We start from the raw sequence: 16,145 nt of genomic DNA, 5'->3' as shown, positions 1-16,145 counted from the left end.
ATTTAACAAAATAGATTTTAATTCATGAACATTCAAAAATAAAGACAAACATGATTCAACACAAATTTGGTGAAGGGCGTTGGTTGAAAGAAATGGAAAGACAATACATTTATGGGGGTGAAAAAAACTAGAGCAGGATTGGAGCAGAGGGAGCTGGGGGTATATGTCCACAGATCAGTGAAGGCGGCATAACAGGGAGACAGCAGTTAATAAAACACATAGCATTCTTTGTTTTATTAATAAGGGCATAGAGTCTAAGAACAAGGAGGTGATGTTGAAGTTATAAAAGACACTGGTGAACCTCAGCTGGTGTGTCAGAGAGGGAGAGTGATAACTGGTAGGTGGTGGTTTAATCTGAGGGTTACCATGCCTCACACAAGGGGAGAGATGGAGAAGGATAGTTCTTCATGGTAACCTCAGTCAGTGAGAGATTCAAACCCACGCGGTCGATGTTACTCCATATTTCAAACCAGCCATCCAGCCAACTGAGCTAACCCAACACAAAGCAGAGGGCAGAAAAGAAATTAATTCCAGTGACAGCAAGTATTGAATGGAGAATATTAGATCATGTTGGAGATGCACCTTTGATCTGTTGGATATTTCTTTGTGTGTAACACCTTACCTTCACAGGCAACAGAAGCTGAATTTAGAAATACATTTGACAAAGGGAGTTGACCTTCTATTACCCAGGCTGGTTTTGTTCTGTTCTGGACACCTTACTAAAGGAAGGATGTTCAAACCCTGGACACAATGTGAGGGAGATTTACAAGAATGATGCCAATGATGAGGGATTTTAGATGCAGGGAAAAGTTCAGGAGATTGAGCTTATTCTCCTTCGAGCAGAGAAGATGAAGTGGTGACCTTATTGAGGTGTTGAAAGTTTGAACAATTCTGACGGGAAAGTAAGTTCTTGTTTTTTACTCATTGGTCTATTAGTAACTGGCTGATAGAATTTCAAGATTGTCAGTGAGAGAGTGAGATGAGGAGAAACTTATTTGGATTGTTGGGTTTTGAATGTGCTGCTTAGGGTGTGGTGGAGGCAGATTTCATAGGAGGTTCGAAAAGAGAGCTGGATATAAATTTGGAAGGGATGATGTTAGAGGGCTACGGAGATAGGGTTGGAGAGTGGGCTGGGTAGCTCGTTTAGGAGCTGGTACAGACACAAATGGCCTCCTTCCTTACAGTAAAACTTTATTCTATGAACGTAGAAGTTCTCAGCCACATTCTGGACAATTCCAGGAGGTCATTCCGTGGGACCTTGGCTCAGTGACCTTGTTGCCAGGAGTTTTCATACACGCACAGCAGCAAATTGGTATCACGATTGGGAGTGGAACTCGGCTGGGTGACGATCTGGAAACAGTTTGTTCTAGGGGAGGTGATGGGAAATCGAGCTGAGGTCCCGAGTGAGGACAGACCTGCAAGAAATTTCAAACATGCAGGGATCTGGTCAAGTCAATTGAATGGTGAGTATGAATCTGTGAGCTGCTGATCCTACATCGTCACGTATTGGTCAGCGTTCATGCTGGTATTCGTCTGATTGGAAAGATCCACAAAAAACAAATCTCTTCCTGGAAGTGTTGGGGAGGGAAGTTTGGGTTGTTTCCTTTACAACAGAGAAGGTTGATGGATGAGGGGGACTTGATAGCAGAGTGTAAGATTGGGAGTGTTGTAGAGCAGAGCCCAAGGGTTTCAGGTGCATAATTCTTTGAAGTTGTGTCACGTGTAGACAGGGTGTTTGAGAAGGTGTTTAGAATATTTTCCTTCATAGTTTTTAAACTGAAGGGTAAGAGGTTTAGAGATGGGTTTGAGGATTGTTTCACCCAGAGGATGGTGGGGATCTGGAAAGTGTGAAAATAAAATATTTGGACTTTCAGTTTCCATTTGAAATCACTAATTGCTGCAGTGTGTGGAAATGCCACTTTGTAACTGCAGGTCGTTCCATGATATATTAATGTGGAATATTCATGTAAAGGAGCAGGAGGAGACCATTCAACCCATTGAGCTTGCTCCACCATTCAATGGCTGATGTGTGACCTGACTCCATAGACCTGCCTTTGACCCCTATTCCCCTTAATATCGTTGTTGAACAAAAATATTATCTCAGATTTAAAACTAACAACTGATCCAGCAATGCCTGCTGTTTGTGGAAGAGAGTTCCAAACCTCTCCCAGCCTTTTTGCGTCGTAGTACTTCCTAACATCTCTCCTGAACAGTCTGACCCTAAATCCTCTAGCTATGCCCTCCCGAATTCTAGGATCCCCGACCAGTGGAAACACTTCCAATTTCCAGACCCTGTCATTTCCTGTTAATATCTTTGATCAGATCATCCACGAACCCTGTAAATTCTGGACAGAACATGCTTAATTTGTGTAACCTCTCCTCATAACGTAACCCCTGAAGTCAAGGTATCAATCTTGTAAACTCATGCTGTGCTCCCTCCCAGGCCAATCTATCCTTCCTCAGGTGTGGTGCCCAGATCTGCTCCAAGTGGTGTCAAACCAGGGTTTTGTATAACTGCAGCATCCCTTCTGCATCCTTGTACACCAGATCTCTCAATATAACGGCCAGCATTCAATTAGCTTTCTTCAGGCAATGAATGACAGAAATAAAAGGAAACGCAGAAATTGTTGGAGAAACTCAGCAGGGACAGATAGTATTTGCCACCTGGAAACTGACTGTTTACTGTAAGACAACTTTCCTTTTGATCCTTTATTTTTGCTGGAGTCACGTACTGTTCAGTAAAGGACACGGGCACACAATGGCAACTATTCATTTTGTTTACAAATCTTGAGATTCACGAACAAGGGGGGTGTACTCTGAGAATTATTATTAAATGGCAGAAAATCAAAGGCTTTCCGTATATCTGAGGTAGGCTGTGTGCGATGGGTATGACTCAGTTTGGAATTTGTAGCATAGACCCTGGGATCCAACTGAGGAAGACAGAACAATATTGTTTTGTCGTGATTTCATTCCTTTTTTCCTTGGAGGGATATATATGGTTAGAATCTTCCCTGATCGAACCATTCCAACTATCTCAGTGTCCAGTCAGGAGTGTGATGGAATGCTCCCCCCTTGTCTGAATACTTGCAACTCCAACAACACTCGAGAAGCTAGACATCATTGAGGGACAAAGCAGCTCCACTTGGTTGGAACCGCATCCACTTCTACTACCCATGCTCAGTAACAGCAGTGTGTACCATCTACAAGATGTACTGCAGAAGTCCACCAAAGATCCTCAGGCAGCTCCTTCAAAACTCACAACCACTTCCATCTAGAAGGACAAGTACAGCAGATGTGGGAACACGTACCCTCTACAAGTTCCCCTTCGGGCCACTCAGTGTCCTGACATGGAAATATAACACTGTTCCTTCAGTGTCATTGTGTCAAAATCCTGGAATTCCCTCCCTCAGGGCAATGTGTGTCTATCTACAGAACATGGGCTGCAGCAGTTCAACAGAGCAGCTCGTGCCTACCTTCTCAAGGGGGCAACTAGAGATGAGTTCGGCAATAAATGATAGGTGTTCAAAGTTTGTAGAGAAGATTTGAAGCTCGGGTGCTCGTTGTTGTGGTTCTGTTCACAAGCTGGGAATTTGTGTTGCAGATGTTTCGTCCCCTGCCTAGGTGACATCCTCAGTGCTTGGGAGCCTACTGTGAAGCGCTTCTGTGATCTTTCCTCCGGCATTTGTAGTGATTTGTATCTGCCACTTCGGTAGTCAGTTCCAGCTGTCCGCTGCAGTGGCCGGTTTATTGGGTCCAGGTCAATGTGTTTGTTGATGGAATCTGTGGATGAGTGCCATGCCTCCAGCAATTCCATGGCTGTTCTCTGTTTGGCTTGTCCTATAATAGTAGTGTTGTCCCAGGCGAACTCATGTTGCCTGTCATCCGCGTGTGTGGCTACTAAGGATAGATGGTCGTGTCATTTCATGGCTAGTTGGCGTTCATGGATACAGATCGTTAGCTGTCTTCCTGTTTGTCCTGTGTAGTGTTTTGTGCAGTCCTTGCATGGGATTTTGCACACTACATTGGTTTTGCTCATGGTGGGTCCTTTGTCCTGGTGAGTTGTTGTCTGAGAGTGGCTGAAATTGCGGGGGTATCCGTTTTTGGCAAATTCAACCCAAACTCTGGACAGATAACCAGGTTTGACCTACAGAGAATGAAACCTGAAACCAACACCATCCCCAGATCCTATGGATTACCTAAAGTGCATCCCAATCAGACCAATAGTGTCACTACCAGGGACACCATCACACAAACTGGCTAAAGAACTACAACAGAAACCGAAACACCTAATCAGCTGATCCAGACACCATACAGTCAACACAGGGTTTCTTGGACATCAGAATTTTACATGCAGACAAGAAAGAAACTATGGTCTCATTCGATGTAATGGCACTGTACACCTCTAGCGACAAAACCCTAGCCAGAGAAACAATAGCCAACCTGCTGGACACACAGTACAGACAACAAGACAGGGAACCTATCAACAAAGACTGCATATTCAAACCACTGGACCTGTGCCTCACAACACACTTCACATTCAGCAACCAAATATATGAACAAATCAATGGCACACCCATGGGCTCACGCATCTCTGGACTCATAGCAGAAGCTGTAATGCAAAGATTAGAACAAACAGTCTTACCACAAATGCAACCCAAACTCTGGGTCAGATATTTAGATGACACCTTTGTAATCATTAAAAACACAGAAATAGAGAACACACACCGGATCATCAACGCCACACTCACAGAAATCAGATTCACGAGAGAGGAAGAAAATGACAACCAACTCCCATTCCTAGACGTGATGGTACAGAGAACACCGAATGGAGAATTCACCACAAAGGTATACAGGAAAGCCACACACACAGACCAAGTCCTGAACTACGAAAGCAACCACCCCGACACACAAAAACGAAGTTGCATCAAGACACTGTTCAAAAGGGCCACAACTCACTACAGCACACCAGAACTGTAAAAAGAGGAAGAAAAACACCTCTACAATGTATTCGCCAAAAATGCATACCCCCGCAATTTCATCAACAGATGCCTAAGGAAAAGACAATGGAATGAGGACATGCCACAACCCAGAGGACTAGCCACATTACCATACATCAAGAACATTTCTGAACTGACAGCCAGACTACTACGACCACTCATAACAGCACACAAACCAACAGCCAATCTCAGATGACAACTCAATAGAACAAAGGACCCGATACCCAGCATAAGCAAAACCAATGTAGTGTACAAAATCCCATGCAAGGACTGCACAAAATACTACATAGGACAAACACAGGAAGACAGTTAACGATCCGTATCCATGAACACCAACTAGCCATGAAACGACATGACCAGCTACCCTTCGTAGCCACACACGCGGATGACAGGCAACATGAGTTCGACTGGGACAACACTACTATTATAGGATAAGCCAAACAGAGAACAGCCAGGCAATTCCTAGAGGCATGGCACTCATCCACAGATTCTATCAACAATCACATCGACCTGGACCCAATATACCGGCCACTGCAGCAGACAGCTGGAACTGACAATTGGAAGCGGCAGAGACAAACTACTATAAATGCCGGAGGAAACATCACAGAAGCGCTTCACAGGAGGCTCCCAAGCACTGAGGATGTCACCTAGACAGGGAACGTCTGCAACACAAATTCCCAGCTCGGCGAACAGAACCACAACAATAAATGCTGGGTCCAGCAGGTGATACCCATGTGCCATGAGCAAATAATAGTAATAAAAAAAATTGTAAATGATCCCAGGGCCTCTACCTTCCTATGTGAGCTTGTTCTGGGAGGGTGGGCACAAACTTTGTAGTGAATGTTGATGCAAAATACACATTCGATGTTATTGAGTCACCTGGTTTGTGAACTGCTTTGAAAGGTCGATATATAGCCAAGGGCTTTGGTTTATATTCCTGCTGGGTTGGGGCTGTGACCTTAATTATCACTCCGTATTTAATTTTGAGGCATTGTTTGCTGTTGGTTTAACATTCTGATCTCTAACCTTTCAGTTCACTTTGCATTCCTGTTTCTTGATTATAGATGACTCCAAAACAGAGAGCAGTTTGGTGTACTCCCTTTTCACCATCTCAAAAATAAGAAATGCTGGTAAAAGTTAACTCTCTAAAACCCAGCCACGTTTAAACATCGCGAGTGAGAAAGGCCAATTTTGACGATATTAGGCAAGAACTTTCAAAAGCTGATTGAGCGTAGATGTTCGCAGGTAAAGGGACAGCTGGAAAATGGAAAGCCTTCAGAAATGAGATAACGAGAGTCCAGAGAAAGTATATTCCTGTTAGGGTGAAAGGAAAGGCTGGTAGGTGCAGGGAATACTGGATGACTAAAGAAATTGAGATTTTGCGTAAGAAAAAGAAGGGAGCATATGTCAGGGATAGACAGGATAGATCAAGTGAATCCTTCGAGGAGTATAAAGGCAGTAGGAATATACTTCAGAGAGAAATCAGGAGGGCAAAAAGGGGACAGGAGATATCTTTGGCAAATAGACAGTTAAGGAGAATCCAAAGGGTTTTTACAAATACATCAAGGGCAAAAGGGTAACTAGGGAGAGAATAGAGCCCCCTCAAAGATCTTCTAGGAGAAAGTGAGGACTGCAGATGCTGGAGATCAGAGCTGTGCCACTTTAAGAAAGGTGGGAAGGACAAGCGAGGTAATAATAGACCAGTGAGCCTGACATCGATGGTGGGCAAGTTGTTGGAGGGAATACTGAGGGACAGCATGTACATGTATTTGGAAAGGCAAGGACTGATTAGGGATAGTCAACATGGCTTTGTGCGTGTGAAATCATGTCTCATAAACTTGATTGAGTTTTTTTGAAGACGTAACAAAGAGGATTGATGAGGGCAGAGCGGTGGATGTGATCTATATCGACTTCAGGTGTTCAACAAGGTTCCACCATGGGAGACTTAAGAACTTACCTCAACGCCAATGGTCTTTTTGCAGCAGAAAGCAGCAGGTGTTGGGTGGAAGCGACGTTGGAACACAAAGCCAGTCGGGAAGGTAAGTAATTGAGTGGGTTCTAGACCCCTGGTCCTACAAAGTAGGACCTCCTCTACCCTAAATTAAAAGTCCACAGACTTACAGTCCACAGAGGGATCGAGTTTAAAAGATGCGAGGTTTTGCTGCAGCTCCACAAGTCCCTGATGAGACCACACTTGAAATATTGTGTCCAGTTCTGGTCACCCTACTATCAGAAAGATCCAGTGGCTTTGGAGAGGGTGCAAAGAAGGTTTACCAGGATGCTGCCTGGACTGGACCGCTTGCCTTATGAAGAAAGGTTGAATAAGCTTGGACTTTTCTCTCTGGAGAGGAGGAGGAAGAGAGGAGACCTAATCGAGGTGTACAAAATATTGAGGGGAATAGATAGAGGCAATAGCCAGAGACTTTTCCCCAGGACAGGATTGACTGGTATGAGAAGTCATAGTTTGAAGATATTAGGAGGAAGGTATAAAGAAGACATCTGTGGTACTATTCTACTCTGCTTGAAAGTAAATGTGCAATTCTACAAGCCTATCAATTTTGGCTTTTTTCCCCCCCTTTTCTCCACTGCTTTGAAGGGTGGTTATTAGATTCCACTGCTATATTCTGAAAATTGCCGCCAGATTTCATGCTTTTTTTGGTGATACATCCCGAGGGAGGGGAAATGGGAGTGCAGACCTCTTTGCAGAAAATTGGAACAATTTTGAAAGAAGTACATAAATACCAAAAAATAAAAGAGTTTCTGGATGGACTGAAACAAACAAAACAAAGCCTAATGCAATATGAAGAAATGCAGAATGGTGTTGTGAGAAAGATGGGGATGATAAACTCCTCTGCTACCATGATCTCTTTATGCAAATGGATGCTGGCTGATCAGGATGAAAATTGTTAGCTGGTTGTTTCTGTGATCAGTGCAGACTCAAAAGTTTCAAAGGGCCTGATTCTGTGCCATAGGCCTCTCTGACAAAGGATGTGTGGGTAGAAATAATTTTGAACATAAAATTTTGTGTTACTTGCAATGTCAATGGAACTGTATGACTGTTAGATATTGTACTGTGTGTCAGGATGGTGTATGTTTTTGAAACTCATCATAAGTCAGAGAGAGAATCAGAGAGATTGTGTGTGTTGGGGAGGGGGGGGGTGTGGGGAAATATTTGGTTACGTATCTACACATTAATCATTCTATGTAAGGCTTTGACACAGATTGTGCATTTGGAATTCATTTGATTGCTGTGCCTATGTAAGTGACAAAAGATTAATTGTCCTTCACAATTACTGATAGCTGAAATGTATCCTTCAATTCAATTTGGACTCAGTATGTACTTTACATATGGTTGCTCAAAGTCATTGCATCAGCTATTTGTTCACCTTGATTGTAACATTAAAATTATCGTTACTAAATGTAGACAGTATAAAGATTGGTGAACCTGTGGGGAGTGTAGAAGTATGTCAAAGGATACAGCAGGATAGAGATCACTTACAGATATGGGTGGAGATATGAGATGGAGTTCTAATTCAGTAAGGTGTAAGATGCTGGACTTTGGGAGATCAATTGTTAAGGAAAGGTATACAGTTAATGCTGGACTCTGAACAACATTGGGATTGGGAAGCTTTTAAAGAAAAACAGAGGATAACTAAAAAGATAAGGTATGAAGGTAAACTGGCCAAAAATATAAAGGAGAATAGTAAAGGCTTTTTTAGGTATGTGAAAAGAAAACAAATGGTTAAGACTAGAATTGGGCCCATGAACACAGAAACGGGTGAATTTATTACCGGGAATAAAGACATGGAAGAAGAGTTGAATTGGTACTTTAGATCTGTCTTCTTCACTGGGGAAGACACGAGCAATCTCCCAGATGGAATAGTGGCTAAAGGACCTGAACTGAAGGGAATTTATATTAGGCAGGAAATGGTGTTGGAGAGACTGTTAGGATTGAAGGCTCATAAGTCCCGGGATCTGATGGTTTGCATCCCAGAATACTGAAGGTGGCGGCTCTGGAAATCATGGAGGCATTGGTGATCATTTTCCAATCTGCGGATTGGAGGGTGGCTAATGTTGTCCCACTTTTTAAGAAAGGAGGGGGAGAGAAAACAGAGAATTATAGACCAGTTAGTCTGACCTCAGTGGTGGGAAAAATGCTGGAGTCAATTATAAAAGATGAAATTACAACACATCTGGCTAGCAGTAACAGGAGAGGTCAGAGTCAGCAAGGATTTATGAAGGAGAAATCTTGCTTGACCACTATAAATGCCAGAGGAAACAACACAGAAGTGCCAAGCACTGAGGATGTCACCTAAACAGGGGACAAAACGTCTGCAACACAAATTTCCAGCTCGGCGAACAGAACCACAACAACGAGCACCCGAGCTACAAATCTTCTCACAAACTTTGATCTTGCTTGACTAATCTTCTGGAATTTATTAAGGATGTAACTCTGAAGATGGACAAGGGAGATCCAGTGGATGTCGTAAACCTGGACTTTCAGAAAGCTTTTGATGAAGTCCCACACAGGAGGTTATGAGCAAAATTAGGGCACATGGTATTAGGGTCAAAATACTGACATGGATTGAAAATTGGTTGGCTGACAGGAAACCAAGAGTAGTGATAAACAGCTCCCTTTTGGAATAGCAGGCAGTGGCCAGTGGTGTGCCACAGGGATCAGTGCAGGGACCGCAGCTTTTTAAGATGTACATTAATGATATAGATGAAGGTATTAAAAGTAATATTAGCAAATTTGCTGATGACACAAAGCTGGGTGGCAGGGTAAAATGTGAAGAGGATGTTTGGAGGTGAGTGGACAGATGCAGTTTAATGTGGATAAATGTGTGGTTATCCACTTTGGTGGCAAGAACAGGAAGGCAGATGACTACCTACATGGAGTCAAGTTAGATAAGGGGCAGTACAAGGAGATGTAGGTGTTCTTGTACATCAGTTAATGGAAGCTAGCATGCAGGTACAGCAGGTAGTGAAGAAAGCTAATAGCATGCTGGCCTTCATAACAAGAGGAACTGAGTATAGAAGCAGAGGTCCTTCTGCAGCTGTACAGGGCCCTGGTGAGATCGCACCTGGAATGTTGTGTGCAGTTCTGGTCTCCAAATTTGAGGAAAGACATTCTGGCTATTGAGAGAGTGTAGAATAGGTTCACAAGGTCAATTCCCGGAATGGCGGGACTATCTTACGCTGAAAGATTGGAGCAATTGGGCATGTATATACTTGAATTTAGAAGGCTGAGAGACGATCTGATTAAGACGTATAAGATTATTAAAGAATTGGACACTCTGGAGGCAGGAAGCATGTTTCCACTGATGCGTGAGTCCCGAACTAGAGGACACAGTTTAAAGATAAGGGGTAGGTCACTTAGAACAGAGTTGAGGATAAAGTTCTTCACCCATCGAGTGGTGGGTGTGTGGAATGTTCTGCCCCAGAAAGCTGTGGAGGCCAAGTCTCTGGATACTTTCAAGAAAGAGTTGGATAGAGCTCTTAAGGATAGTGGAATCAAGGGTTATGGGGATAAGGCAGGAACAGGATACTGATTGAGGATGATCAACCATGATCATAATGAATGGTGGTGCTGGCTCGACGGGAGAACGGCCCACTCCTGCACCTATTGTCTATTGAAAGGATGTTCTTCGCTCTGACAGCAGTAACATACCTGCTGTTTGTTTGAAGCAGCTGGTCATACTTGGCTCTGTACCGAGGGAATATTACATTATCTTGGTCCTTTGAGTACTTGCCTAGAGGAAGACAGAAGAGATACCTCCTGTAAATCAACATCAGTTGTGATTGGCAACATCAATGTAACATTCAGTTTCTCATCACGAGGATTTTATTTTGTTTAAAGCCAGCAATTTAAACAGAACCACGGGTCTGATTCCACTCCTGCTGAGCTGCTCCTTGTCCATTTTTTCTTAAAATTCTAATACCAGTTGAGTGACATTCAGAAACTAAACAACACGCATACAGCTCCATGAATGGGGCCACCTGATGCAAGTGGGTATGTGGATATGTGAGTTTAGTTATTGATCTATGCCTGTCAGTTCCTGTTTGGTGAATGTGTGGGTGTAGTTATCAAACTTTAACTTTCGGTATATGGTAAATATATTTACATATTCACACAGCATTGACTGGTCTGGTCTCATTGATAACTGGAGAATCATAAAAATAATACAGCTTTGGGGTGGGGGGTGGGGGATTCAGCCCATCTTGTCCATGCCGACATGCCCTTTCTCATCCCACCATCCTGGCACTGCCTATAACCTTGCAGTTTACAATATTTGAGGCTCAGTTCCAGGGAATTTTTGTTTAAAAATATGTAAGGTCTCTGCCTGCACCACCAAATCAGGCAACAAATTCCAGATGCCCACCACTCTCTGCATAAAAAACATTTTTCCTCATAAATTCTAATCCTACAGCCACTTAACTTGAATCCATGATCCCTGGTTTTTGGACTCTCTGCTAAAGGAAACAGGTTCCTCCTGTCTAATGTCTCCCACTCTCTCGTCAGTTAAAAATCACAACACCAGGTTATAGTTCAACAGATTTATATGGAAGTGCACGCTTTCAGAGTGCTGCTCCTTCATCAGGTAGCTCACTATTTAGTATTGTAGACCCTATTACCCATTGGGTATATGTTCCAGGACCTACAGCGGAAACGCAAAACCGCAGATCGGTGCAAAAATATTAATTTAAATGGGAAATATACCTTGAATCCTGATCCCTGGTTCTGGAACATTCCCTTTTATATGCTCAGACCACTGTAAACCACGGGTAAGTGAAACCACGATAACTGGACCTGCGGATATGAGTGTCGCCCTGTATTCCTTCTTCATGGCACCACTGTTCCCAGGAATACCATCCCATACTCTCCAATCTCTCCTGATAGCTACAATTCACAAGCCCCGGCAACATTCTCGTAAATCTCCTCTACACTCTCTCCACAGCAATGACATCCTTCCTGTAATGTGATGACCTGACTGCACACAATATTCCTGTTGTAGCCACCATTGCCTCACACAGTTTCATTGTTATTTCCTTATTTTTGTATTCAACCCTCTGCCAATGAAGGAGAGCATTCCACGTGCCTTCTTTACAGCCACTTCTATCTTTAGGGACCTGAGCATTTGCTCACTAAGATCTCTCATTTCACCTGCCCCTCTCAGTATATTCCCATTTATTGTCAATTCCCGTTTCCCGTCTGACTTCCAAAAATACATTCCCTGACACTTATCAGAGCTGAACGTCATATGCCATGTTCTTGCCCACTCTACCAAACCATCTGTCTAGTTTTGGAGCTTACAGCTATCCTCCACACTATCCACCACACGGCCATTTTTTGTGTCATCTGCAAATTTCACAAATTTGCCCAACATACGCAACTCCAAATCATTAATGGATAAAACAAACAGCAGAGGTCCCAACACCGAGCCATGCATAGCACCACTTGTAACAGCTTTCCATTCACAAGGGCCACCATTGCCCATTATCCTTTCTTTCCTGTGACTGAGCCAACTTTGGATCCAATTCAATACATTCCCCTGTATCCCTCAAGGCATTACTTCTTGGTGCAGTCTGCTGTGATGCTGCTGCTCCTTTAACAAAGCTTGTAAAAGACGCAGGTTCCAAAAAGTCGGAGTTGATGGGTTTTAGGGCCATTTTGATTATAGCTAACAGGTAATGCCTCAGTCAAAAGGCTTCCACATTTTTAAGAAGAACACTTGTACAGTGAAAGGGCAGTGGCCCAGTTTTCCCAGCTCAGCTTTTCTCTGGTTTGATTTGGTTTTTGGCTGTCTGGCTATTGACTGAAAGCAGTCAGGCTGTTGAAAAGGTTGCTGAATCCAAAGAAGCAGGTCCATGATGGTACTCTCTCTCTGACATATCTCCTGTACGACCCTGTGTTTGACTTTACCTTTTGTGCCAATGGGTATTTATGGGGATTGTTCTAAATGTTGGGAACATTATCATTAAGTTGGTATAGTCTGTTGGGTTTTTGAATTTTTAGGTTATTTAGTATTCTGTTCTCTTTTGTTTCTGTATCATTCGGTAAATGTGTAAATCAAACTACTCATTTGACCAGCAGCATCCCTCCTGGAATATCTTCGTTACACCCACTTAAAACAATTAGCAAAGTTAGGGTGTGGGTTACTTTCTTGAAATGTTTGGAGGGTGTCTGGCCTTTTCCATAACAGATTGGGGGTGTTTGCAGAATTTATTCTCTAGTTCCGATTTGGGATTTGATTTGTTGGACTGGAAGGTAGCAAGTGGTAAGCCTTAGCGTCTTTTGTTCCAGGTGTTGAAGTCAATTGGTTTAAACAGCGCTTGGAGAAAGTGAGGACTGCAGATGCTGGAGATCAGAGACGAGTGTGTGTTACTGGAAAACCAAGCAGATCAGGCAGCATCTGAGGAGTAGGAGAATCAATGTATTGGGCATCAGCCCTTCATCAGGAAACAGTGTTTGGGATAGCAATGGCTCTTTGAGTCATCAAGAGTTTTCTGGGATGGAAGAGGTGGTGTCAGTTTTTTTGCAAAAAGTGATTAATACCAAGCTGCTGGAATTAGCAGACAAGCTGGAGGTCAACTGCCTCCTTCCATGAGGAAAAGGGGGATAATTACATTCACAGCTCACCATTTAAATTTGCTGAAAATGCCATCAGAATCTTTAGAGATGGCTAACATTCAATTGATAATGAAACAACTCGAATTAGAGGCAAAAGTCAAGGAAAGAGCAACAGAAACAAAACAGTTTGAATTACAATTAAAAGCAGAAGAGAGAGAAGAGGAGAGAGAGGAATGGAAGAAAGAAAGAGGGAGTTTGAACTTTGGTAATTGGCACGTAGACAGGAGTTCAAAAATTCTCTTCCTGATGTAATGACAACTCACATATAAGAGCAGACTGTTACAACAGTAAGACTGGCATCAGAAATGGTTGATAATTGAGTTGATCAATAAATTAAAATCAGTTTCAATCCATGAGGGGTAATAATTGTGGATAAGAGAAATTCTCACATGGAAAGTAAAAATTAGATCTCTGTGAAGATCATAAGGATAATTTACAACAGGGTAAAAAGGAAACCCTTGAAGGGGAAAAACAAGTGAAAAAGCTCTGGTGTTTTCAATAAAGTAGGCCACATGGAATCAGTATCAGCGGGTTAGGAAAAGCACTGAGATGCCAGATGTAGGAAAACAGGATAAGCCAGTGAATTTTGTTGGAGTGGTAACAGAGAGCACTGTAGAGACTAGAAAGCTGCACCAGAATGTACAAGCTGGTTGGAGGTTGTTTATGGAGGAAGTGCCAGATCTTCTTAAAATATTACCGTGAAAGTAAAGTTTACTCGCATAGGCCAGGAGGAGCAGGTAAAGAGGTAGCAATATTCAGAGATATAAGTATCCTCTCAATCTGTGATGCTAAAAGATGAAGATATATGTACCGCTGAAGCACTATTGCCAGAAAAGGTATGAGTAACTCGAATTCACATTGAAATAAGGAATGCTCATTTGTAAGAAGTGAGGTAAGAGTGTCGAATGAAGAGGGGAGAAGTCATAGTAGGCATACTGGAGAAACTTTCAGCTCTGGGAATACAGTTTGTCCTTGTTAATGATGTTGCTGATTCACTGGTGGGAGTCCTGATTGTGGTTGAAAAGCCAATGGACATTCAGGCAACTGGACTACTGCAGGACACACATCCTGGGATATTTCCTGACTGTGTGGTAACGAAGTCACAAAGTCACCAGTTGAAACAGGAAAGTCAAAGAGTACAGATAAGAAAGTTGAAGGGAAATTAGCAGAGACCCTGTTTGATCAGATAGTTGAGACAAACCAGGAACAGAGATGACAAAGCAGACATCTTTAGCTCAGGTCAATTAACTGAGTTACAGCAGAAAGATGAAAATTTAAAGCAATTGTATCAAAAGGCATACACAAAATGAACCCAAATGTATCCCTGATTGTTATTATCTTAAAAATGATGTCTTAATGAGGAAATGGAGAACCTCACATTCAGGCAGATGAGAAATGGGCAGACATTTATCAAGTTGTATTGTTAGTGGGTTATAGAAAGGAAGTGTTGCGAGTATAGCACACGAGCTACCTGTATAGATTGTCTGTTTGAAATTCATGTTATTTAATTGTCATCTCGGTATGTGACAAGGATTCAGTAAAGGATTAATTCTGTCCTTTTCAGTCACACAAACTCCACGTAAATATGCTTCATCCCGGTTGGAGAATTTGAGCTGTGTGCAGAGGCTGAACAGGCTGGAACTGTTTTCCCTGGAGAGTGACCTTATAGAAGTTTATAAAATCATAAGGCACATGGAGAAGTGGTGGAGCCAGGGAAAATTACAACATTTAAATGGCATCTGAGTGAGTATAATGAGAAAGCCTTAAAACTTGCCCTTAAATACTTAGACTAAATGTAATGTTGAATTATAGAACACAAGAAAATAAACAGGGCAGACAGGGAGGCATCAAGCCACAAAAGGGGGAACCTAGGATGTGCAGAAGATAAAAAAAAATCTGTTCTCACCAAGTGATAACAGGATGCTCTAAAGCAATTAAGAATATTTGCCTTAACATCAATGAATCTATGTAAAAAAAAGACACCGAGTGATAACATTCACTGTTGTTAACTTATGAATTTAATGACAGTGTTTGATCATCTCAGAAGCATGTCAAAAGCATTGTAATAAATGGTCAGCTCCTATCAATTATAATGGATTCTTATTGTGTGTGAGAGAGTGAGAGATGAATGTTTGGAATTTATTTGCATTTTGGGACTTCATGATGATTTTGAGTAGCCATTACTGATTATGAAATACAAACTCTAAAATGTAATATTGAGAAGCATTTGTTGGGGCAAAGGGCCTGTTTCCACGCTGTAAATAATCTAATCTAATCTTGAACTTGGTGTTCCTACACACGACGACTGACCCACTGTCAATTCTAACTCATCAGATTTGTGGGTGGCACGGTGGTTAGCACTGCTGTCTCACAGTGCCAGACACGCGGGTTCAATTCCCGCCTCAGGCGACTGTCTGTGTGGAGTTTGCACATTCTCCCCGTGTCTGCGTGGGTTTCCTCTGGGTGCTCCGGTTTCCTCCCAGAGTCCAAAAATGTGCAGGTCAGGTGAATTGGCC

The 16,145-nt window shown here is 42.6% G+C and overlaps 1 protein-coding gene and 3 long non-coding RNA genes across 7 annotated transcripts in view; 2 read left to right on the top strand and 2 right to left on the bottom strand.

The window, feature by feature from the left end:
• LOC140470765 (uncharacterized) overlaps positions 1-16,145 on the top strand; it is a 186,550-nt gene that overhangs the window by 44,649 nt on the left and 125,756 nt on the right. The window lies entirely within an intron of this gene.
• Positions 1-16,145, bottom strand: part of LOC140470791 (uncharacterized) — a 212,184-nt gene that overhangs the window by 112,767 nt on the left and 83,272 nt on the right. The gene's annotated exons all lie outside the window — the stretch shown is intronic.
• The window catches only part of LOC140470681 (histone H2B 1/2-like), a 76,815-nt gene that overhangs the window by 3,742 nt on the left and 56,928 nt on the right, over positions 1-16,145 (bottom strand). For all 3 annotated transcript variants that reach the window (XR_011956600.1, XM_072566701.1, XM_072566702.1), the window contains one exon: positions 10,669-10,750. The gene's annotated coding sequence lies outside the window, so the exon portion shown is untranslated. The remainder of the gene's footprint in view (positions 1-10,668; positions 10,751-16,145) is intronic.
• The window catches only part of LOC140470786 (uncharacterized), a 35,368-nt gene continuing 24,850 nt past the window's right edge, over positions 5,628-16,145 (top strand). The window contains exons 1-2 of one of the 2 annotated variants that reach the window (XR_011956701.1): positions 5,628-7,036; positions 13,303-15,372. This is a non-coding gene — a long non-coding RNA (uncharacterized lncRNA). The remainder of the gene's footprint in view (positions 7,037-13,302; positions 15,373-16,145) is intronic. The other variant, XR_011956700.1, reaches the window with a different exon arrangement.

The sequence above is a fragment of the Chiloscyllium punctatum genome, chromosome 52, assembly GCF_047496795.1.
Source record: "Chiloscyllium punctatum isolate Juve2018m chromosome 52, sChiPun1.3, whole genome shotgun sequence".
Classification (NCBI taxonomy): Eukaryota; Metazoa; Chordata; class Chondrichthyes; order Orectolobiformes; family Hemiscylliidae; genus Chiloscyllium; species Chiloscyllium punctatum.
Note: the sequence above shows the minus strand (reverse complement) of the source record. Positions and strands in the feature narration are given on the sequence as shown.